Raw genomic sequence first — 25,764 nt, 5'->3', positions numbered from 1 at the left:
GTGCCTGGCACATAGTAGGTACTATATAGATGCTGATTCCCTTTCCCAGGTGACTCTCTGTTTAGAACAAATGCTGATATGAATTGGTAGAAGGAGTTTCCTTGCTGTCAGCTCCTTACACCAGTAACATCATAGACCTGGAAAAAAGGTAGGGTACATTTTTTCCTTTAAAAGGGGGGAAAAGGAAATCATCCTCCCTCTTTGAAGGTCACATAGCAGGACCACCTTGTTTCCTCCTCTTCTCCTCCTTCCCCCACTACGAGGAATGCACAAGCAAATGAGCCAAACAAAGGAAAGAAAAAACATAATTTAAAAGAAGATAATTAAGTGTGCCTCTCCCCTGATACTAATAAAGGGAGAAAATGCAGAAAAGATAACAGTTATTATAAAATCTAAATAGGGAATTTTAAACCAAGAGCTTTCTGCCTATTTCTCCCCAGCCTTTGTCTAAAAAAAAGTGAAACATATGAATATTTATTGGAATCTTATCTTTCTAAAATGTGGAATTAAAATTGGTGCTTTATGAACAAGAAATAAAAGTCATTGTCTCTTTATCAGTTTGCAGACTTTTCTTGTTTCCCTGTTTAATTCTTTGTATCATTCAAGTAGCCTTAATCAGCTGGTTGGCTAGATAGAGAAATGCATGTGGAAAGAAACAAGTACATTAGCCTCTTCTGGCCCAACTCCCCTGACAAAGGAAGGAGGGAAGGAAGTTGGGTAAGCCCTGTCTTTTGTTAGCTAGGCTTTGCATGGCTTGCTCGCTTTTTCAGCAAAAACTCTTCTTCACTGGAAGGATATAGGATCCCGACCAGCGCTGGAAATTCTACTCTTGTGCTTGGCGGCTCATTGACAACATTAATGGAATGGTTTGTGGTCACTGCATTTTCTGTGAATCAGTCAGCCCAAGCCAGCTCTCCTAGGCTCATTTGGCTCTCATAGGAGGCATCTCACAGGATATTATAACTACTAGTTTGTAGGTGGGGAATCTGGCTCCCAAACATGGCTTGGATTTGATTTCCAATTTTAAAAAATCCACCATAGTCTATATTTAGAAACCTGACCCGTGTGTGACATGGAAAACCCAACATCATGGGAGCATCTTAGAACAGGAAGGTTCCTTAGAGATCATGTAGTCCAACTCCATCATTTTACAAAAGAGGAAACTGAAGCCCAGAGAGAGTAAAATGACTGAACCAATAGTGAGTGGAAGAGCTGCTGTTTGAACATAGTACTCTGGAGCCAGGGTTCTTTCCACTGTGTGTGGAACGGAGACCTCAAAAAACATTGGCAGTGCTACAGGAAATCAAAGGACCATGGTCCTTTGCGTCTGAGACTCCCTGCCTGTGTGACTTGGGTAAGTCCTTGAATGGACCTGAATTTTAGTTTCCTCACCTACAAAATGAGGGGTTCAAACCAGTTATCTTTTGAGATCCTTTACAGCTAGCACCAAAGCTGTGAACCTATGACGTTCAATAGCCTGAACTTGTACAGAACTTGTACAGAGAAATGTAGGTCTTCTGCAGATAGGCAACTGAGAGTTTTCCTGGCATGGTAGGTTTGGGTGTATGTATATCTATTGATAGGGCAGCTAGGTGGTGCACTGGATAGAGTGCCGGGTCTGCAGTCAGGAAAACTCATCTTCCAGAGATCAACTCTGGTCTCAGACACTTACTAGTTGTGTGATCTTGAGCAAGTCACTTAACTCTGTTTGCTTCAGTTTCCTCATATGTAAAATACACTAGAGAAGGAAATGGAAAACCACTTTTGTGACTTTGCCAAGAAATTCCCAGATGGGGTCTTGAAGAGTCAGACACAATTGAAACGATTGAACAACAACAACAAAAATCTGTTGATTGATAAATGATAGATATAGATATCTACATACATATGAAGATAGATAGATAGATAGATAGATAGATAGATAGATAGATAGATAGATAGATAGATAGATAGATACAAAAGGGCCAGGGACTCACACTGCATCCTGGGCCATCTCCAGCCATCCTGATGAATATCAGGCCATTGGACACTGATGGCTCAGGAGGGTGAAGACCTTGCACAGCCCTCCCTCACTTAAATCAAAGTCAACTGCAAGTCATGTCATCCTCCTGATGTCATTGTCCTCTTCAATAACGAAGGACAAAGACAACACGTATATAAACACAAATACATATATAGGCTCAAATGTATATATATATACACATATATGTTAATATATGTACACTCTTGTGTATATGTATATGTGTATACATATATATGTATATAGTGGATATATGTATACATTTTGATACACCCAAATGTTTAACCTATAAGCCCTCCTCTAGGGACTATATTGAATGCTACATGCCAGTGACTACCACTTGAGGGAAATATTTGCCAACCAGAGAAGTATTCAGTAGTCGGGAAATGTTTGTGCTTTCTTTTGAAGATTGGGTAAATCCCTGGAATATTATACTCTAAAACTGATTCCTAAAGGAAGTGGTAATACATTTTCCCCCAAGGTATTGGAACTGAGAAGAGATGCTTCTCTGCCCATTAAGGATCTTTTCAAAGGACAGAGGATGGGTGAGCATGATGATTCCAAGATCTTTTACAACCAAATGGCTTTATCCTTCAGTTTTTTAGCTGGTCTCAGTGAGATCTTATTTCCCATAAATATCTTGGTGCAAATTTGCACTTCTCCCTAAGAAGTGGACAATGTGAATTATCTCTGGGAGTACACTGAAAGAAATCTTTATAAGCTTTCAGAAAATGGAGAAATTTGGCTTCCAAAAGTCATGCTTGATGAGGCTTGCTGAGCTAAGATACCATCTTAGTTAATTTCAGAGAAAATATCCATGAAACATTAGATTTGGATAGAACTTCCTGGATCATCATATCAAATTTCCACTTCAATTTGTAGCCTGAACTTCTGGGGCTTGGATGTGAGAGTAGTGTTTATTGCTGTGTCTTTAATGTTATTATCCAGGTATCTCCCACCTTGTTGCCCTGGATAGATATCCTTACTTAACTGACTTGTGGAGGCCTACCAAAACAACAGATGTTACATAAATCAAACCAGTTTCTCCCCTGGTCCCTTGTGAGCAAGTGTCTCTGCTTTACATCATCTCGGTTTCTTGCTATTTGTCATAACAGTTTCCAGGTTGACTTGTCAAAACTTCATTTATTTTTGTAGCTTAGTTATAATATGTTTTTTGGTGGGGGAGGGGAGTAGCATCTTTTGGTTTTAAAGTCTTTCCCCACTACCACACCTAGAGAGAAGATATAAATGCCTGGCTCAGTTGTTAATACCTCTTTGGACAATCTTCTGGGATCATGACTGGACTTGTCACTATACTGTTGGATTAGAGCACTTAGAATCAGGAAAGCCTGGGTTTGAAGCCTAAAATGAACATTTAACAACTGTGATTATAGAGAAGTCAGCCCCTCTAAACCTCAGCTTTCTTGTCTGGAAAATGGAGATAATACTAGTAGTCCCTGCCTCACAAGATTGTGAGTCTCAAATGAGGACGTGTTGTAAAGTTGTGTGGATGGGGTTCTGTAAGCTTTATCATAATGTCTAATTGACAACAGTTGTTGCTGCTGCTTTTTGGTGTTCTGCTGGTCCAGCTACACCAGGGTAGAAGTCAGGTTAGGAAATCTGACCAGAGCCTACAAGTAGGACTATAACATCCTGAACTGACCGACTCTTCAAAGGTCCTCTGGTCCCAGCCCTCATTTTACAGATGAAATCGAAGACCTGGGAAATGGTATTCCTTGCCCAGAGTCACAGAGGGAGCACTGTGTTCAAATGCGGGAAAACTAAGAAGATCTTGGAAAAACTTGAAACTCAGGGATGAGACCTACCCTCCCTTACCTTCCTTAGATAATCAGAGTGAAGAGACATTGCTAATACAGTGTAAAGGATGTGGCACCTGTATCTGCAATCTTGAGTTATGCCATTGGATTTAACCCCTGGAAAGATGAGGAAAAAGTTGACCTGTTGTAAAATGATCTTATAATCTACCTTATTCTCCTTTTCTCCCCAAACTCAGAATTACCTCCCAGTCCTGCCATAATAGCTCTGGTTTCCTAGTATGAAGTTGTAAGCTATCTCAGATCTGAAACATGGGTAGAATGCTCTCAGAAGATCAAGAGGAAGAAGAAAGGAGTGTAGTAGCCTTTCTTTCTAATATCTTATGGAAATCTCTATTACAATCTGGGCTTTTCTACATCTTGAAGGAAGAGATGAGAAGAGAGTGTCCTCCAGGTTTGTGAGAGGGTTAGTGCAAATACATGGTGACTGGGTATGGAGTGTTGTGTGGAAAGACCAGAGAAAAGAGGCCAAATTGGATGCATTCAGCATATGGAAGGAGAAGTAATAAATATCTAATAAGGCTAAAAGGATAGATTTGGACTAGGCCATAAACAGACTTAAAAGGGAAATTTATATTTGATTTTTTGGGTAATGGAATGTTCCTGGAGTTTATTGAGTGGTTGAGTCTTAAAATATCTATTGACTGTTTTGCTTTATCAGCCGTTGCCATCATCATCTTCACTTTTTGTAAAAAAAAAGAAATTCAGATAGAACCATCCTAGGCTAAGCCACCGTCCTGCTGTAATTCTTTTACAATGAATGTCCTGCAGACTGGCATAAATAAATGACTGCAATTGAATGAAATCATAAAGATGATATAATCATATTAATGATAGAATATATATTAGTAATATAGTATCCGAATATAATAATATCCTAAGGATAATCCATCTTCTGTGAGCTTAACTGAACACATCTCCCATTACTGAGCACCTATGTCATACCTGGCATTGTGCTAAGCACTTTATAAACATTACTTCCTGTGATGTTCAGGAAAGCTGTGAAAGGTAGGTGCTATTTTTATCCCCATTTTACAGTTGAGGAACTGAGGCAGACAGGGGTGAAAGAGTCTGCTCGGAGTCATTGAGCTAGTTAAGTGTCTGAGGCCAGATTGGGATTCAAGTCTTCGCAACTGAAGCCCAGTGCTCTGTGCACTATGGTGGCTCCTACCAGATGCAACAATAGGAATGACATGTGCCTTGTTCTGTCCCCCTGTGGTTTTAATTCCTCCTTCTATGTCTCCATGATTTAAAAATATTTTCATTCCATGTAGTTTGAAAATATAGTACTGAATATGGGAACAGCTATTAAGAACATGATTATTAATGGAACAATTTTATGTTCTACTCATCACAGGTAAAAATTTTGTCTGCAATGACGCTCTGGTTTCAGGATAGTTTATTGACTATTAGGGGAAATTGGGGATGGGGCACACAGTAATTTTAGCACAGGGATTTGTTGTCTATTAGTTTTCAAGAGGGAGTGAGTTTCCTTTATGAGTGTATAATCCTAGCCATCTCATTGAATTGTGTCTAGGTGACTGACAGATGTCTAGTTATTGTAAGATGTTCTATTATGGTGTTTACACCATTTTATGGAATAATTGATATTGATCAATAAGTCTGGCAAAGTTTGGCCTTTTAAAAATAGCCTTTTTATAATTTCCTGTGGCAATAACCAGATCCTGAACCTCTATCACAAATCTTTCCATATCTTTTAACTCATAATTTAGACAATCATAAGATGCTTCTTTGTTGACATATTGTTGGTTGAGTTCATATTGTTGTTGCCCACAGACCCCTTTTTGATTACCCTCTTGGATTAGAGGTGTTTTATGGATCCCACGCAGAAATCACCCACTTTTGGTGATGTTTGACACATCTGTTAGTGTATTCATGTTTTCAACTTCTACTATTGATTTCTGAGGCAAAGTCAATTTTTTTTCCAAAAAATATTTCTGTAAATTTTTAGGTTGCATATTATGTGCTATGTAAATATAGCACAATGTGTTTTCTCCTTTTGGACAAGAAAGTACTCATCTTTTTTTCACCTTGAGTACTGGGTTCCCCTGACCCCCGGAAATACAGAGGTCAGTCACTGGCCTAATCTCACTCTGATCAGCACAGAAGCTTGTTGTTCAATCTTTTCAGTCATGTTTGATTTTTTGTGACCCCATTTGAGGTGTTCTTGGCAAAGATACCTGAGTGGTTTCACATTTCCTTCACCAGCTAAGGTAACTGAGGAAACTGAGGTAAGTAAGGTTAAGTGATTTGCTCATGGTCACACAGCAAGTAAATGTATAAAGCTAGATCTGGCCCAGCACTCTAGCTGCTGTACCACCTGGATGCCCACAGAAGTTTAGACCTGTTTTATTTCTGCCCTTTTCCAGTTTGCCCCTCATTAGGCAACCTGGTGGCCCTCCTCTCCTCAGGGTTCACCATATCAATGCTAAATTTGGTGCAGACTTCTGTAGCTCAGAACTTTGAGTTTGGAACATACACCAGACTCAGCCTCCCTGGTAGCTGGGATTACAGGTGTGTATCACCATGTGTAGGAGGGGTGATCTTTTTATAGCTGCCTTGGGGGTGATATTCATATTTCATATTTATGAAAAATATTGTAGAGTTTTAAAATTGAAAACTTCCTAGATTTGTGTCTACTTTATCATGCCCCAATTAAACCTTAAGATAGGTGTTGCATAGGCATCAGTTCTTTAAATGTGTTCTTCCCATTAAGTTTTGACATCAGTCTGCCAATAAGTCTCTTAACATGCGCTCAGCTTTCTTCTTGATAGCACTAACTGGATGTGTCTTGCCTGGAGGAGACCAGTGTTGTAAAATATCTTCATTCATTGGTCCAGCTGGGCCTCCAGACTAGAGTTTAAAGCCCGTAGTCTCTATACTTTCTTGGTGTTCATTTAGTTTTAACTTTCCACATATTAAGTGAAAATGATATTTTAATATTGTTGGAGAGTTTCCATGATATGAAATAATTGCCTGATTTTTTTTTACTAGAGTCATGTATAACTTGATGCCATCTATACATTTCAAATAATTAATATCATATTCTGATATGACTGCCTTTGTCTTGAAAGACATAGTTTTATTCAGAAGTAATGATAATAGATTTAAGACTGTTGTTTTTATGCTTCCTAGGAAGCATATTCTTGTCTCAGCTCCTGTACGTGCCTCAGCCTTGCAATTGCAAAGTGAGGGGGCTAAGTTAAAGGATCTCAGACATCTCTTCTAGATCTAAGCTTCTATGATTCTCCTTAATAACTTCCTTGACTCTCTTCTCTCCTAATAATTTCAAAATGTGCTAGCTTAAACCATCTTCCTCAGAGAGGTCATTACTAATTGCCTTCAGGTAGTTTTTTTCCCTTCTTCTTGGCCTATGTGAAAATATCAGCTCTGCAACCGGGCAAACAAAATTGTTAATGTTAAATGGCAACTACTGTTGCTCTGATTCTCCAGTACCCCAGGAGAGAGTTGAGAGGGTTGATTGGGGAAGATATTTTCTAACTCAAAGTAAAGCAACCATTCTTCATTTCATCTCTGGGCATGGCCAGTCAGTCACTTCCCCTCTCCCACAATGCCTATATTTTTTCTTTTCAATGTCAGCTTTATTTCTGAATATATTCCTCACTCCTCCTCTACCCATTGAACCTTTCTTTGTAACAAAAAAAGGAAGAGAAGGAAAAGATCAACCAATGCTTGGACAGCTACATGATACCATGGATAGAGTGCCAGGCCTGGAATTAGGAAGACTCATCTTTCTGAGTTAAGATCCAGGCTCAGACATTTACTAGTTGTGTGACCCTGGGCAAGTTATTTAGCCCTATTTTCCTTAGTTTCCTCATCTATCAAATGAACTGGAGAAGGAAATGACAAACCACTCCAATATCTTTGCCAAGAAAACCCCAAGTGGGGTCACAACTAAGACAATTGAACCACAACTGATGTATCAGCTCTATCTAACGGAATATGCTATTATTTCTACCCAAAGGGAAAGAAGTTCATTTTCTTTTCACCTCTTCTCCAGGGTCAAGTGAAGGCTCCTTTTTTTTGAAAGTTTATACGTGTACAATCATATTAAATGTATTTCCATATTAGTTGTTTTGTGAAAGAAGAATCAGAACAAAAGGGAAAAAAACTTGAGAAAGAAAAAACAAAAAAAGTGAAAAAAGTATGCTTCCGTCTGCATTCAGACTCCATGGTCTGTCTCCGAATGTATTGCTGAGAAGAGCTAGGTCTGTCACAGTGGATCATCGCACAGTGTGGCTGTTGCTGTGTACAATGATCTGCTCACTTCACTCAGCATCAGTTCGTGTAAGTCTTTCCAGGTTTTTCTGAAATCTACCTACTTATCATTTCTTATAGTGATGCCTCCTCCTTGACTTTATCTAGGACAACATTCATAAGCTTCTTGATGGCTCTTTGAGCAGCTCTCTGACAGGTTTATCAACAGTTCATCCCTTTATAACCTACAAGTTCCAGGAGCTTGGGTGAGTCCAAACCAGTCACTTGGATTTCTTTGGAAACTATTAGTTGATGTCACAGATTTCCCACTACTCAGTTTAGGTGGAGACCAAATTTCTCTGATGGTTAAAATTTAAGTTCAGCAAACCATGATGACAATATATGACTTCTATAAGGTAGGCGAGGCAGATACTCTTGACTGTTGGCTACTTAGTCACTGGCAGGATCCGCTTATTACCTCTTTTCTTTCTTTTCTGCAACCACATCAAAAAGTGCTGAAGACCCAATATAAGTCAACATTGAAAGGTAGGTGGGATGCACCTCACTAGGCCTCATTTTCTGATCTATAAAATGAGTGTTGGATTTCATGACCGCTGAGGTCTGCTCCATCTCTGATGAATGTTGCTTGCTGTTTTTAATCTGAGTTTAGTACCATTTAAAGTTGCATTCTTTTACATGAAGTTATTATTGTATAGTGATTAGAGCACTGGGCTAGCAGTCAGAAAAATCTGGATTCATATAACCCCTTTGACATAACATCTCTGTGACCTCTTAATATCTATGTGACCTTGGCCTTAAGGCCAAGGCCATTTGACTTAAGTGTAGTCATTGTACATGACAAAAACACACAGATGGTGGAGGCCTTAAATTCAAAGGTGAAGAGTTTGATTTTTATCCTAGAGGCATTTGGAAGCCCCAAAGATTTTTGAAGAGGGAAGAGATCAGGCCCCTTCAGGCTATTTTAATAGCAAACTCAAAAGAGAAATCGTTACTCTTTCAGTTCATTATATCAAAGTGGAAACTATATAAAGCCTTCTGTATGGTTTGATTCAAACTGCAACATATGCTTATCTTTTCCCTTCCCTTTTTTTTTTTGCAACGAATCCAATAGGAAATTCTTGGCCTTCATGTCTGCCTTTATAGGGTGGCTCGCTTAGATGATTTTACAAACTGTAGGCATTCTTTCATTCCCTAGACAGTGTCCTGATGTTATCACAATTCAGCCCAAATCTCTCGATTTCCAGGAAGAACTGTCTATTTTGAAAGGTAATTAATTGCTGGCAGCTCTGAATACATGAAGGCTCAGGAGCAGTTTATGGTCCTTTGTGCATTTGTGATGCTGGTCATTACTAAAAACCTACACATCCCAGGGAACTTTGTCGCCTGTTGATTTCTGGCAGGTTACATGTGGCTAGTTTCACTCCAACAACAGCATTCTGAAACTGGCTTAAAGAAGCTTATGCTAGACACAGCTAAGACTTCTTATCTCTTGCTTGGGAACTGCATTTGGAGAGATAGCAGCAGAACCTGATAATGGCTTCAGCTACATAAACTAGGAAACCGCTTAACTCTGAGAGGGCTGGCTCTTCTTGGGAATTGGAAGGAAAGAAGATGAAGGGATGATCTTAGGAGTCTAGATGAGGGGTTCTTCATCTTGTTGTGCATCGTGAGTCCCCTTGGCAAGCTAGTATAGACCCCTTCTCACAATAAAATTTTTAAATGCATAAGATTACAGAGAAAAGCAAAGGTTAGTGAAAAATAAAGATATACTTTTTACCCATCTTGAAATCTATCTATGAACTCTTTAAGAGTTCGAGGACTTCCGAGTTAAGAATTCTGGTCTAGACTGTAACTACTGGGAGTCTGTGAATGGTCTGACCTGTTGACTGTGGGAATTTTCTGATGGCCAGGTTGCGGGTTTCTGAGACTGTCTCCAAAGTCAGTAACTCCTCCTCAGGTCAAAAATTAAAAGAAACTTTGATGGCTGAACAGAATTTTTTGTGGGATTGACACCTCTTGGTTGTGTCAATGAATTCAGTGGTTAAGGATGGAAAAACAAAATGAGGGAAAGAGGAGGAAAGATGCTGTTTCCTATCCTTGTTCATTTATAGTTTTAGAGCATTGTTCTTTTACAGATGAGGTTAGGAATTGCTTTCTGAATAAACCAGTAAGGGGGAAATGCTGAACTTAGAGAGACAAATCCTAGTTTCACTTCCCAGCCCCAATAATGAGTAGCTCTTCATCTTTGGACAAGCCTTTTTACGTCTCCGAGCCTCAGCTTTCTCTTCTATAAAATGGAGTTAATAATATCTAACCTTTAGATGTAAGAAAATGCTTTGTAAATTATAATATAAGCACTGTGTAAATATGAATTATTGTTAATAACATTGTGTACATATGATTTCTTCTCTATGATTCTTCTTTTTATGATTTCCTTCCTTTCTATATTGAAATAGGCCCTTTGAATAGAATATTGGATTTTATAGTTAGAGGTACTGAGTTTAGATCAATTCCACTTAGCTCACTGCCTGGCACATAGTAAGTACTTAATAAATGCTTGTTGCTTGCCCCAGATTTTACCCTTGAATTATTTTTTGTTGTATCATATATTAATAAGTGACCTAGGAAAGGTCACCTCACATTTCTGGTTCTCAGTTTCCTCATCTGTAAAATTCATGGAGGAGGAGGTTGGACTATGAAGTCCTTTTCAGTTTCTGTTCTATCCCAATTAATATAAGCACAGAAGGCAGTCTTAAGTGAATCAATTAAGCAGTAAAGTAGGTATTAAGGAATTTTCCTGTAACCTCCTCACAATGTATGAATAAGCGTTTCATCAATTCAAAATGATCTTACGACTTTGGGCCATTGGATGAAGGCCTACGTGATGCCATACAGGGAAAAGCTTGTGATTAGGTGAGAAGATGAAGTCATTCCTCTTGGGCATAAAATAGCAGCCAGTTCATTGGTAAGTCAGTCAAAGGGTCAACTAGCACTGCAGGTGAAAGACTACAGGTTTAGGTCCCAACAGGGAATCACCCTTGGTTGAAAGAGGGGAGAAGAAACTCTCTCTTTCTCTCTGTCTCTGTTTGTATGTCTTTCTGTCTGTCTGTCTCTGTCTCTGTCTGTCTCTCCCTCTCTCTCCTTTCTTTTCTCTTCTCTTTCTCCTTCTTCTTCTCCTCCTCCTCCTTCTTCTTCTTCTTCTTCTTCTCCTCCTCCTCCTTCTTCTTCTTCTTCTTCTCCTCCTCCTCCTCCTTCTTCTTCTTCTTCTTCTCCTCCTTCTTCTTCTTCTCCTCCTTCTCCTCCTCCTCCTTCTCCTCCTCCTCCTCCTTCTCCTTCTCCTCCTCCTCCTCCTCCTCCTTCTTCTTCTTCTCCTCCTCCTCCTTCTTCTTCTTCTTCTTCTTCTTCTTCTTCTTCTTCTTCTTCTTCTTCTTCTTCTTCTTCTCTCTCTCTCTCTCTCTCTCTCTCTCTCTCTCTCTCTCTCTCTCTCTCTCTCTCTCTCTCTCTCTCCCTCCCTCCCTCCATCCCTCCCTCCCCTCTTCCCTCTTTCTCCTCCCCCCACTTTTCCCAGTTTTCCATTGAATAGAACTCTTCCATTCAAGAAAGGGCCAGTAGGAAACAAGCCATCCAGCTAGCAGAAAAAAGATATATGGTGGCCAAACAGATTGTTACCCATGAAAGGAAAGATTCTACCTTTGTTTTCCCATCTCTTGTCTGGGTTGTGACAAACCTTAGGACTGATGTCCTGAAAGGATTGAAGGAGAATGGCAGCTGCTGGGTCCCTCATTCAGCCATGTTGGCCATTAGCACATGGCCACCTCTAACAAAACATCCATCCTAAAGCAGAGAAACATACCAGGGTTAAACATAGAAACAGATGGATTCAGAAGGAATAGCTTAAAGGAGTGTAGACTCTTGCACTGAAACAACGTTGGAGATGGACTCAGTAAAAGATTTAGAATAAGTAGGAGTTATGAGTGTACCCTTTGGCCACATATGTTCTCTATCTGTGTTCCTCACTACCATTTTATTCTCTAAGTTTAATTCCACTCTTCCCCTAAACTCTGTATATACTTATGGGAGAGTGTATCTCAAGCATTTTGGGGAAAATGTGGCATACTGTATAGACTGCACAACCTTAATAAATACCTTTGCTATAAGTTACATCTGGCTGACTGATTATACTGGTGGGGTCCCATGAATGACAGTACTAGAAAACCCACCCCTAAAATTGCCCCAGAACCATGAGGGTGGTGTTCATTTACCCTCTAAAGACCTTAATCACCCAGTGCATGGTGAACTGGGCGAGTAGTCACAGGCATCATGCTATTCTTTTACCCATGAACTGAAGTTGAAATGCAAGCAACACACTTCAAGAATTAATCATTTAGGTGAAGTAGCTTAAGGTACCTTTTTTCTACTCTAGCCCACCCCCGCCCCTTTTCAGCTCTCTTTTATATATCTTCTCCCTTTAGAATGCAATTTTCTTGAAGGCAAAAACTGTTTCTTTTTAGCTATATTTGTATCCTTGGCACTTAGCACAATGCCTGGCATATAGTAAGTACTTAATAATTGCTTTGTGCCCTTGTCTTGCCTTAACAACTAGAACCACTCTCTCGCCCCACCAAGTTAAACTGTTTTCCTTGGACTATCTTCCTTCCACCCACTTGCTCTGTTTGTTTTTGTAGACTCTTTTTTTTCCTTCACTGAATCTGAAGATGGTTTTTAGATTGCTGCATTTTCTCTTCTCTTTTCACTGGAAAAATATAAAAGATGCTGTGTGCCCAGCCTGGAAAAATATTTACCAAGTTATCTAAAACTTATCTCCTCTCCAGACTCAACATGCAGGGTCACTACAGTTTCCTTGATGTGGTTATTAACAATAAACTGTTATCAGTTGATGACAGTGGGTTAGGAAACCCTCTCTGCAAGATACACTCAAGATCCATCTCTTCAGCTAGAGGAAATATCTATCAAAAATAAGTGGAAGCTCCAACTTCCTGAATGCTCAGGAACCAGGGGTCTGTTGCTGTACTTTTAGGTAACATTAGGCTGAAAGGAGCAAGTCTCTGTGGTCATTGTTGGGGGTAAGGGTGAGGGAGGGGAATTGAGTCTATCAAACTACAGTAATGATAGGAATGGGGATGGAGATTTCTCTATCTATGTCAAGATAGTTATTACTTAAGACAGTATTAGAGTTTAAAGGAATTCTAGCATCAAACCTTTTATTATGCAACATGAGGAAGCAGTCATAGGGAAGTTATATGACTTGAACAAGATCATGAAGCCATTGAATGGCTGAGACAGGATTAGAATTTGTTTCTGGATTCCTGGGGCTCTTTTCCATTAGACTGTCCTACCTTTCTTAAGGTTCCATTATTATCATCATTACTTTTATTATCATGATTGTTATAATTATTTTTACTTAGCTCTTTGAAGGCAGGGGCGGTTTTTGTCTTTCTTTGTATCCCCACAATGTAGTACAGTGCCTGGCCCATGGAGCTTAATAAATGTTTACTGAGTGACTATATGTGCCTGGCATGTGAAGCTAAATAAATACTCCTTAACTTGACAAAGAGAATTTCTTTAACATCCTTTGTTTTACCAGAGTAATACAGCACTTATGTAACTCTTGTAAGTTTGCAAATTGTTTTACATATATTATCTCATTTGATCCTTACAGCAGCCCTGTAACCGAGGTGCTATTATTATCCTCATTTTACAGATAAGGAAAGTGAGGCTGGGAGAAGTTATATCACACAAGTAGAAAGTGTCTAAGGCAAGATTTGAATTCAGGTCTTCCTGACACCAAGACGAATGCACTATCCACTAATCCACCTAGCAATCGACTTTTTCTCATTTTTGGATAGGGAAAATGGAAGTGAGTCTGGAGTTACATACCCTTGTCATTTGAAGGAAAGCAAGGAAATCACTGAACAGTGAGCTCTACAATATTTATTGAAAGAGTGTTTTTTATGGACTTCCTGACCTTCCATGCCATCTTCAAAAATTGGACACAGTTGGAACCAGACTCTAAAGCAAGTCTTCAAAACCTTAAGAAGTCATATACTTTCGAAAGTGTGTATATTATGTACTGCTGGACAGAACGAGGATCATTCTACATTGGCAAACCTTGGTAAGGGGAGGTTCAGGGCAACGTCAGAACCAACTGGGAGCCATCAAAGCCCGCTGTTATGGCATTTGACTAATCAGTCATTTAAATCAATTCTCCAGGGAACTTGCTCTTTCACACATACACACTTGACATGGAACCAATTAAGGTCTTTTGATGAGATATATCTATATAACTGGTTGAACTGGTTTCTATGCCAGGAGAGGACCCGTTTCTTTTCCCTTTGTTGATTAGCTGATTTCTCTGCTCTGAGTGGTCTATTGTCTTGGCCTAAAAATAACAGGAGCTAAGTTTTACACATTTTCCAAAATTTCAATGTAATTGTTTAAAAATAGACCTTAAAATTTCATTTTCTCTCTATTGGCAACCATGGTTGCCATGGAGTTCAAGTAATAGGTTGTGATGTTTAACACTGAATTAATTACTACTTCTCACTCACAGGGAACATCTAATTATACATATTCATGCAGAGCAGTGTTTGGTATTTTTGAGGAAAAAAACTCTCCTCATACTGTACAAGCGAGTATACATCGGGGATGTAGTTGGCTCACTACACGTGAGGGTTTTTTGTTGTTTTGTTGTTTTCTTTTTTAGTCACATTTCTTTTCCCTCTCTGTAAAGTGTTACATAGTTGTTTTTAGATGATGGAACTTTGGTTTTAATTAGGATTTATCTCTTGGACTGACCTACATTGCCCTTTCACCCACCAAATGGTTTTATCCTAACTGGTAACAGTTCATTAAGTTTTGAGTTTTACTTTAGCTTCTATGTGAGGTCTTTCCTGATCCCCTTAGCTGCTCCTACCTCCCACAGCCCAGAAATATCTTACACTAGAAGTTCAGAAGGAGAGAGAGACAAGCAAGGCAGTGTTAGATCTTACTGTGATAAATTTAATTTATACTTTAAAAAACCAAGCTGTGACTGATAGAGATTCACAGTTTCTCTTATAATCTTTTCTTCCTGTTCTTTATATATGGAAATGTTCATGTTTGCTCATGTTCATCAAGTTCACAACTTAAACAAATTAATTTCCTTGTCTCTATCTTATATAGAGCCAGCTAGATAGAGTAGAGAGAACAGAGAAGCTTCTCAGAGCCAAAAACAGGGTTCATATCCCTCTTCTGACATGTGCTGGCACTGCGAGCCTCTCAGGGTCCCCCACTGCCACTCTCACAACACTCTTAGACTTTGAATGACAGAGAAGGTGCCTCTATTGGTAGAGAAAATTCTCTATGTTATTGAGTTTCTTGGAGTTCTATGAATTTTTTGAACTAATGAAATCACAAGTTCATTCCCTGTCCCTGTTCTCTATATATCTATTTATGTGTGTGTGTGTGTGTATGTGTGTGCGTGTGCATGTGTATGTAAATGAATGTAAGCTTCTTAAGGGCAGGGTCTGTATCATTTATATCTTTTTATTCCCCAAACCTAACACAGTGCCATGGCACAACGAGAAAAGGAAATGAAGACATTAGGATGTTTTCTTACCCAGCTTACTCTTTTGCAGTTATTTTATTAGTTGTTACACATGCTACAGCCCTTGGAAGGAGTGGTTGAAAATCCAGGTGTATTAGACAGAAGGAGAAAGTGAGGGTCAGCTTTTGGCCCAAGATCCCCACCTTTATGAGTCAAAGGCCTAAGTCAAACTGGGGGCTGCCTGTGGTTCATTTCTCTGCTTCCTCCATGACACCTCACTGCTTCCTCCCTGGAGTCGTGGACCTGTGAAACTCTCATTTTGCCCCTTGTGGGTGGATGTAACTCCTGCTGCTGCTGATGGGGAGTCCCCAGAGAGTTATGGGGGGAGAGGGGAGAATATAAATCCTGTGGAGTTTCTTGTATTCTCAACCAATAGAGTAATTTAGCATCTCACTGAAAAGAAACCAATTTCTTGAAACTGACAGCAAGAGGTAAAATTTCCTCCTTTCTGTAGGCTTGTTGGGGTCTCATTTTGTCTTGGGTTTTCAACTACTCATTTAAAGGGCCTAAGTGTTGACTCTAAGTGAAAGAAGAACAGTAAGTCCTGGTACACCTCGCTATTGTGGGGGGTGGGGGTGGTGGTGTATATCGAGAGGCGCTATGAGATTGGTATGGTTCAGCAATAAGGAAGCTTTTGGAGGTGGCATGCCAAGATTTTCTTTCTCCATTCCTTTGTGGTTTGGGGAATAACAGGATGGCTGTCCTTCCAGAATGACAATTGTTGCTGCTGCTATTGCAATAACTAACATTTCATAGCCATTTGTGTTTGTAAACTGTTTTACATATATTATCTCATTTAGTCATCATGACAACCCTGTTATACAGGTGCATATTATATATTTTATTATGTGTGTGTGTGTGTATATATATATATAATATTTCCTCATAGTATATATGAAGAAAGTGAGGCTGTAGGTTGTGATTTGCCAAGGTCACATAGCTAGTAACTGTATGAAGCAGGATTGGAACTCGGGTCTTCCCAATTCCAAGTATGGCACTCTAGACACTCTAAGGTGACAACTGGCTGTCTACTTAGTGACTGTCAACATCCCTTTTTAAAAATTCTTCTGTGGTTCTGTAGGCTTGCCACAAATGCTGCCACCATAATCTTCTAGGATTCTTGCTTCATGTCACTAGCAATCTTCAAGCTTTTCTCTGTTGGTTGGACATCTCCATCATCAGTAACACTGAGAACAAAGAGTTTGCAAAGATTTGGGTTTGTTTTGTTTGAGCCATTCAGATGGTTGCGTTTCTTACTAATCCCTGGATTGTAAAACAGCCAATGAGCCAGGGCCAAAATATTACCTCTTCTTGTCATCTGAGTCTTCCTGGGCTAGCAACTTAATTTCTATCAAAATTTTCTCATTTGTAAAATAACGGGAGTTGGACAAATTGCTCTCTGAGGAACATCCTGGCTTGAAATGTTTTGATCCTGTGCCTCAGCCTGCTCCTGCCTGTGCTGATCAAGGTGATCTTTCATGCCAACAGTGGCTGATTCTCTGAGGTTCCCAACTCTTGAGATAATATTTTCTAATGAAGGACAAATCCTGTAATGAGAAACACTGTGTCCAGTAAAGAGCAAGATGGAGATAATGCTGTCATGAGTCACCCCAGTTCCATGTTTAAGGTCTCAGGATAGTTCATGCAAGAACTGGCAAGCATATGATGGTAACTTCAGCTTTTCTGGTCCTGTCATGTTTGTGAGCTGTTAATATGTGTGTATCTCCTATCTATCTATACATACACATAAACATATACATGCACACATGATATGCATATATATGCAATACAAATAGATATCTATGAATATATACAAATGTATGTATGTGAATGAGTGTGTGTGTGTGTGTGTGTGTGTGTGTGTGTGTGCATGGGCATGGGAAATTCTAGGAGAGCTCAGGTGGAGAGAAAAGAGATCTGGAAATGATGGCTCAAGGCTGGGATCAGGAAAAAAGCATCATGGAGCTGAATCTTGAAAGAAGTAAAGGGGCTTGCTCTCCCTGGAGTCTGTACTGGTGAAGTGTCTCTTTCTCCCTTTGTGGGCTTGCAGAACTCCTGATCCTAGTCATGCTATAGAGGATGGTCTACACAAAAGTATGGCAGTGGGAGAGGGTAGGGGTGGGGGAGAAGCTGCTAGATCAGTTTTGCTGGACTGTAGAGAATGCTGATACCGGGCAAGATGGCATGAATTGAAGGCATCATGGAATCAGAGAATATTGGATTTGTAGAGGACTCATTAGTCCAACCTTTTCATTTTTCCATTGAGGAAAATGCAGCCAGATAGAGAAAGTGATGGAATGGAGAAGGACAATGAACCAGGGTGGTCAGTTATGAGATCGGGTCCCCACACAGTTAGAGTTGTGAGTTGAAGGATGGAATCACCATTTGTGGAAGTTAAAAATGGAATCATCACCTCTGGAAGCCGTGCCTCTGTGATTTATGTGCATGAAAACTCCCTCCACCATGGAGCCATCTTTCACAGTGCTCCATAAGGAGGCTTATAAATGTCCAAGACCAAGCTCATCAGTGACCATCAGGGCCCCTCCCCCAGGGGCTACAGGATAAAATACAGACTCCTTATCCTGGCCTTCCAAGCCTTCTCTTAATCAGATACTTGGCTTCTTTGGACCCCAGGAATTAGAGATAGGGAGCCAAGCTATTGGGATGGGAAAATGCAAGTGAGAGCTGGTGAAGTCCAGACAATAGTGTGTTGGTGTAACAGAAGAGGAGGGAATGAGAGAGGAGAAGAAAAGAGAGAAAAGAAGAGGGGAAAGGAAGAGAAGAAAGGGGAAAGGAGAGAGAGAGAGAAGAAAAGAGAGAGGGAGGGAAGGATAGATATATTGGGGGCAGAATCAGCAGTATTAGATGTGTCATGTGTAGAAGGTGGCACATGGGAACAGAGAGCCAAAATGGCCTAAGGAGAGGACCCTGAAAGATTTTCAGTATCAGTATTCTCTACAGTCCAGCAAAACTGGTCTAGCAGCTTGTCCCCCACCCCTACCCTCTCCCACTGCCATACTTTTGTGTAGACCACCCTCCATAGCATGACTAGGACCAGGAGTTCTGCAAGCCCACAAATGGAGAAAGAGACACTTCACCAGCACAGGCTCCAGGGAGAGGAAGCCCCTTTTCTTACTTCAAGATTCAGCTCCATGATGCTTTTTTCCTGATCCCAGCCTCAGAAGTTCCAGTGGGGTTCTAATTAAGCTATTGCAAAATTTAAGTGGTGTGACTTTGGATAATTTTTTACTTATGAAAAATAAAGATGGTTTTCCCAAAAGGACAATGAAGCTTTAGGGTACCTATGTAGCATAGTATATAGAGCACTGGGCAAAGTGTCAAGAAGACCTGAGTTTGGATCCTACCTCAGACATTTGCAAGATATGAGAGCCTAGACAAATCAAGTTAATTTGTTTCATCTTCAGTTTCCTTCTCTGTAAAATAAGGACAATAATAGCACCTACCTCCCAGGGCTGTTGTAAAGATCACATGGGATCATATTTATAAAAGCATTTAGCATAATGACTGGCACATAGTAGGCACTTAATAAATGCTTATTCTCTTCCCATTCCCCTCTGTTTTTTCCTACTAGGATTAATGTGAGGATAAAAGGAGGTCATAGTTTAGAGTGCTTTGCAAATCTCAAAGTAGTATGTAATTACTAGATCTTGTGATTATTTTGTTTTTAAAGCTATTATAAAAGAAAGAAATGGACCTCTTTTCTCATCTTAAATAATTCTATTTTCTTCTAGAATTCCTTTGGGAAGAAAGTAATTAATAAGAAAATTGTTACCAAACATTGCAAATTCACATGATCCAGTTTTACAGTGAGGTTTGTTTAGGAGTCTGGTCCCCAAATGTCTACATGACATTTTTTAAAAGAAGTGAATCTGTCAAGTTTTAGAAATGTAACTTGCAAGACATTAAAAAAAAAATTCACCTGAATTCTGCAGGCTCTGAAATCCTCACATCAAGTACACATCAGAGATCTTAGAAAGCCCAACATCCATAGCAAACAAATATCCGCATTGGGGACATCTGGGGTTTCTTTATCTGGATTTGAAAAATCCTCAAGTTTAATTTAATTCAACCACCACTTATAAAATACCTCCTATGTGTAGTACTTGTACTGTATACTGAAGAGAAGCAATGTGTCATTATGCATGATGAGGTGGACTCTGAGCTAGGTTGACCTGCGTTCAAATCTTGAATGCTGGCTGTCAACCTGGTTGATTACTGAGACCCATGCTGCTCTAAGGCTATAAAATTGGAGAGCAGGAAAAGTTTCCTTATCTGGGAGTTACCTACACGGAAGAAATCACAGACTTAAACATTAAGGATATAGAGACAAAAATAATGAAGCGATCTTTGACCATAGATGCATTATAATCTGGCGAAAACCTTGCATGCTCACCTAAAGTACTGAGACGTGGCAAAATTCCTCAGATCATAGCACTCAGATGGCCATAGGTAGAGGTGACCATACCTATAGTAGACTTTTGACTTTCTTAACAGATCACATCCAAATTATTCTCCTCTAGCAGGTCCCTCGTCAGAACTTTTTTCAGAGTGCCATATTCATAATAAAAATAAGTGTGGACACTCTTACTAACTTCCAGGAGGGAGGACATGTTCTCCTCTTATCTGTCTCCATCCTGTTTAGAGGGTCTCTGCAGATCTATATTCCAAGGAAAAGGAATACACTCCTGCTGACCTCCATCTTCATCTCAGCTTCTCTTGTTTGCATTCCCACCCACTGGTTCCCACCCCGCCATGGTGATCTCCCCCGGAGATGTCCAAAGACTATTTTCCCCTCCCTCTCCTTCACTGCACTTTCATCCTTTTGTCCAAAAGCCTTTTCTTGATCACTCAGACTATTTTTTTCCATCCTTTTCATATATTGCACCTAGTTATGCTTCACCATTTCCATGCTAAAAAATTCCTATCCCTTGCCAGTGCTTATATCTTGTGGATATTTTTAGCTTGCCACCATGTCCACCTCCACCACCCACTGCTCTTCCCCACTGTTTCTGCTTAGCTAAGCCATACATATTTAATTCTCCTAATCTTTCCTTATCCTCTGGTCTCACCAGACCCTTGGTAGAATGATACCCTTCTCAGCACTCCCTCCTGATGACCAATGCCCCCTGGCACTGAGATGCCAAGACAGCAGAATATCTCACTGGATCTGTATAGAAAATAATTTTTTATATTCTCTTATGGGTCTCATAACTCAGAAAAGAAAAAAAAATGCAGGTAATATCTCATTTTTATGGATACCATTAGAATGACCACCTGAAATAAAAGGAGAATTCTGTGTTCTGAATGAAAACTGAGACTTGCACTGCTCTGATGATGGGAATATGATAAATTTGGTTAAGCACACTGTGCTGGGGTCATAGATAGAGAGCTAAAACTATTTTCAGAACTTGATGGTGCCTTGGGTTTGGAATCAGAAGGTCTGAATTCTTCCTGTTGACATGTGTTTCCTTTGTGGTCCTGAGTTGTGCCTCAGTCACATTTATAATAATGAGGGTCATATGATGGCCTTCAAGTTCCTTCCAGCCCTATATCTATGACCCTGTGGTCCCCTTCATCTTACAGATGAGGCAACTGAAGCCCAGGGAGGATAAGTGATCTGATGCCTTCAGTTTTAATTAGATCCAAATGAAATGGTTCTCTTGGAGTCTTCTCCTCCCCCTATAATCCATTCTTCACTCAGACATCAAAATAATCTTCCCAAAGCACAGTGTTAGTCTTTTCCTGAAGAATCTTCAGAGGGTTCCTCTTGATCCCAGGCCTGAGCCATCCTCGTCCCTCTCCTTCCTTTCCAGCTGATCTCTTCTAGAATTTATCATGCCTGTGTATACCTATACACACGTAGACATGCCCAAGTCCACGCTCTGTCACTCACTTGCATGTGTCTTTGGGCAAACCACTCCTTCTCAGGGCCTCAGTTTCCTCATTTGTCAAAGTGTCTTGGTGGACAATCTCTAAGATTCCTTGAAAACTTTTCATTCTGTGACACAATTCGCCATGGGTCACTTTATTTGATGTAATATTAGAGTCTCCCAACAGAAATACAACAGAGTGAGAAGATAAGGGAGCTCACCTTCTGTGCTCTATTTCATTTTGAGGATCGAGTCAATAAATATTTTATAAACTTTAAAGATGTATACTTTTTAACTAAAAAAAATTACTTGAAGGCAAGGAGAAATGCTCAGATGATGAGTAGCTGACTCCAGTATCTTTGCCTTTGCCATGGAGTACCTGTTGCTATCCATCCTTGGGTTTCTGCCTCATTCAGTACCATATACAATAATACAGATTTAATGGCAAGTTTTTTCCCTCCAGAGCTAAGAATTTTTTGCAAGTTAATTCTCCTTAATTTTTTTTCACTGCTCACTTGTCTAGCCTTTTCAGTTTCACTGAATCTTTCTTTGCCCTGCTCAGCCTTTCCAATTCTCTTCAATTGAGAGTCCTGGCTTGGCTTCATTTTCATCTTCTTTACTTCTTTTTTGGGACCACTAACACTAAATCTGGCTGGTACTATTCATAGCACTTAAGCTGTGAATCTGAGCCATAGAGACATAGGTCTCTTATGTCTTCTTCACAGGGATGAGATTACACTAGTAGGCAACAAAGAGTTATAGGAAAGACTGTCAATTTCGGAGAACAGTATCCCTTGGACACCTCACTCTTCCTTCCTACTTCTTTCTCACTCTCCCTCTTTCCCTCCTTGCTCCCCTCTCTCCGCCTTCTTTCTCACTTATCACTTTCCAGCTCTCTTCCCAACTCCTACTTTCCTCTCTCTGCCTCTCCTCCCCTCTGCTCTTCCTTTTCTTTCCCCCTTTCCCTCTTCCTCTTTTCTTCCATCTCTCCTCCCTCCATAATAGTAATGATAATAATAGCTAGCATTTTATAACACTACAAGGTTTTCAAAGAACTTTATAAATATTATCTTATTTGATCCTCACAATAACCCTAAGAGATATGGGAGTAGTTGCTATTATTATCTTCATTTTACAGATGGTGAAACTGAGGAAGATATAAGCTAATTTACTTGCCTAGGATCACAACTAGTAATTATTTGAGGGTAGATATTTCAAATGATCTTCTCCTTCTCCATCTTCTCTCTCTCCTCCCTCCCCTCTATCTTCCCCTCTTTTCTCTATTCATTCTCTCTCCTTCTTTCTCTCTCTTCCTCTCTCTTTCTCTTTTCTACTCTCTCTTGCTTTCCTCCCCCCTGCCTACCAAAGTTTCTGGACCTTTATGCTGCAATACTCTTTCTTTTCTAAATTATTATTTTCATTTTGGGATGTATGTAATTCCCATCACAAAGAGATCTTCATTTGTGATGTGTACAACTAATAGGAAGTTAGGATGGACAATGATAATGTCATTTATATGGCACTTTAAGGTTCACAAAGTGTTGTACATAATATATTTTCTTACATTATCCTAAGAACTTTCAGATGACTAATCCTTTTTTAAAAACTTTTTCATAGATAGAAGCAGAAAGAGAGGTAGAAAAATGGTAGAAAATTGGGTGAGGAGCAAGGTGAAATGGAGTTCAAGGTGAGTAAAAAGGAATAGCACCTTTGAGTTGGACTTTGGGATGTACATTCCTTCTTTTTTCATTTTGAGCATCTTCTTCTGTCGTCTTGGAGCTATTGATGTTGCCTTAGCAGTTTCTGGATATAAAGTGAGGGAGAAATAAGCACTTATTTTTAATGGAAATTTTATTTTTTATTCTTAACCTTACCACCAAAATCATTTCAAAAATATACAACAGGACACAAGAATATTGCACATGAAACCGAGTCTCTAATTCCTATTTCTTGCTTATTTTCAAGCAAATTATTTATCGGACATTTTTTTTAAAAATGTCTAATAAATTCCACATATTGCTTTCAGAACTATCCTGCTTATTTATGCTTTCTTCTGAACTACCTTCTGTTTTTTTCTGTGCATTTTTCAAAACTATTTCAGTAGTCTGCTTTTTTTGGCATTAATTTTACGAACCCTGGTTCTCTTCCCCAATAAAAAGAAAGCTCTGAGGCATACTACTACCAAGATGGAAAGACTTTGAATATTATATTGGTAACAGACTTGACCTGCTTTCCAAGAAATGACCTGGCTAAATAGAGAGAGGTTCATGATCAGGAAGCTGTTCATTTGGTGATGAATTCTTTGGCCATGGCAACTTGCGAGTATCATCCTCAGCATCATCTACATCTTCTTCTTTCAAAATACTCTTCCAGCTTCCTCATTATCCATCATTATCACCTCCAACTGTAGTCTCACCTCTATTATCTTCTCTATTGTCCATCCTCTTCTCTAATTTAATCTCTACTTCCATTATCCAAGAGCATCTCTACTGTCCAGTATTTTCATCATTTCCAACTTCATCTCCCTCATGATATATATTATCATCTTCATCCTCATCAATAATAGCATATTTTTATATCAGCAAGATATAAACCTCTTTTCAATGGGGTTTAAGGAAACATGTGAATTAGCTTCAGCCAAAAGGTTTAAGCCCAAAAATAAATCCAGTGGAAGGCATGTAAGAATTGGAAGTCTAATCCTTTGTTGCTGGTTCTTTGTCAGCCCTCTAACCCTCATTGTCAGCTAAGGCATCATTAGTATCTTGCCGATAGTTGTAGAAAGAACTGGCCTGTAGGCTAATCACATTCTTTGGGTTGAGCCATGAGCTTCCAAATGCTTTCTGTAGGGTGCTTTTGGAGATGACTTTCTTTTTCCTTGCAGCTGTGGTTCACCCAGCAGCTGACCTGGTTTGGCTCTGTTTCCAAGCTTCAGGCAGACAAACTGTAAAATTACTGTGTTCCGATTAATATTTTAAAGTGATGTCAGATTTCAAATTAAATATCACTTAGTTGTATTTGGGAGGATGGAATCCAGCCAGAGAAAGGTTGTCATTAACTTCCACAAGGCTTTTAGGAGGACAAAGATAGGAAAGAAATTAAAGTATGCAATTATACTCAAGGCCTGGCCACGAATGCCTGTATAACATTTAATGTTCAAATCATCGAGTAGCAGTGGTACACATTCTGCTTAAAACATGACTCTGATTACATGTTAATGAAATTAAAATTACTTAAGAATTTTCTCATTTCCTGTTGAACAAAGGCAGTCCCTAATTATACGCATTGATGCGGCTGAAATTACCTGTGCATGGTATGTGCCCCATCTCTAGATGGGATTTCTGTCTACCTAAATTTTCGGCCATATACGCTCTTCCAATTTGAGGACCCCACTCCTTATCATGTGCCTTTCTGAAGAGTTTTATTTCAGGCTGGGTAGCTAGAAACAGCTATTTCCAAAAGGCAGCAAATAAACCAAGAGGCTGTCTATCCCTTCATAGCAAACATCACTTGCAATTTTACTGGCAAGTGATGGGAGATTGATTTAATAGTCTTAGGTGGATAATAGCCTCAGAAAAAATCATCCAATGGCCATTTAAGAGTTTATCCAATTAGCTTTTGGAGTACATTTCTTGGTGAGGCCCAGAATTCTACACATTTTGGAACTCTGTCTTTATTTCTGAATATGTCCCTAGAGTGATAATCCTAAACTTTTACCTAGATTGTTAATCACTGCTGTTATGTAGTTTCCCACCATTCTTGTTGTGTTTATCCTTTCTTTTTGAAGAGGACCATGACGTCAGAGAAATGATGACATGACTTGCACTTGACTTTGTTTTGAGTGAGGGACGGCTGTGCAGGTCACCAGCCTCACTTCTCCTCAAGAGCCATCTGAATCCAGTGAATATTCATCAGGATGACTGGAGATGACCCAGGATGAGGTAATTGGGGTTAAGTGACTTGCCCAAGGTCACATAGCTAGTGAGTGTCAAGTGTCTGAGGTGACATTTGAACTCAGGTCCTCTTGACTCCTGCACTGGTGCTCTATCCACTGCACCACCTAGCTGCCCCTTGAAGAAATAGACAATATGGAGAGAAATGTACATAATGAAGATTATTCTGGACGTGATTTGAAGGATGAATTGGAGGTCTCCT

At 39.6% G+C, this 25,764-nt stretch overlaps 1 protein-coding gene across 2 annotated transcripts in view; it reads left to right on the top strand.

Moving 5' to 3' along the window:
* Window positions 1-25,764, top strand: part of CPNE4 (copine 4) — a 433,799-nt gene that overhangs the window by 184,520 nt on the left and 223,515 nt on the right. The window lies entirely within an intron of this gene.

The sequence above is a fragment of the Notamacropus eugenii genome, chromosome 3 (assembly GCF_028372415.1).
Source record: "Notamacropus eugenii isolate mMacEug1 chromosome 3, mMacEug1.pri_v2, whole genome shotgun sequence".
NCBI classification, from domain to species: Eukaryota; Metazoa; Chordata; class Mammalia; order Diprotodontia; family Macropodidae; genus Notamacropus; species Notamacropus eugenii.
This window is presented reverse-complemented; position numbering and strand designations above follow the sequence as displayed.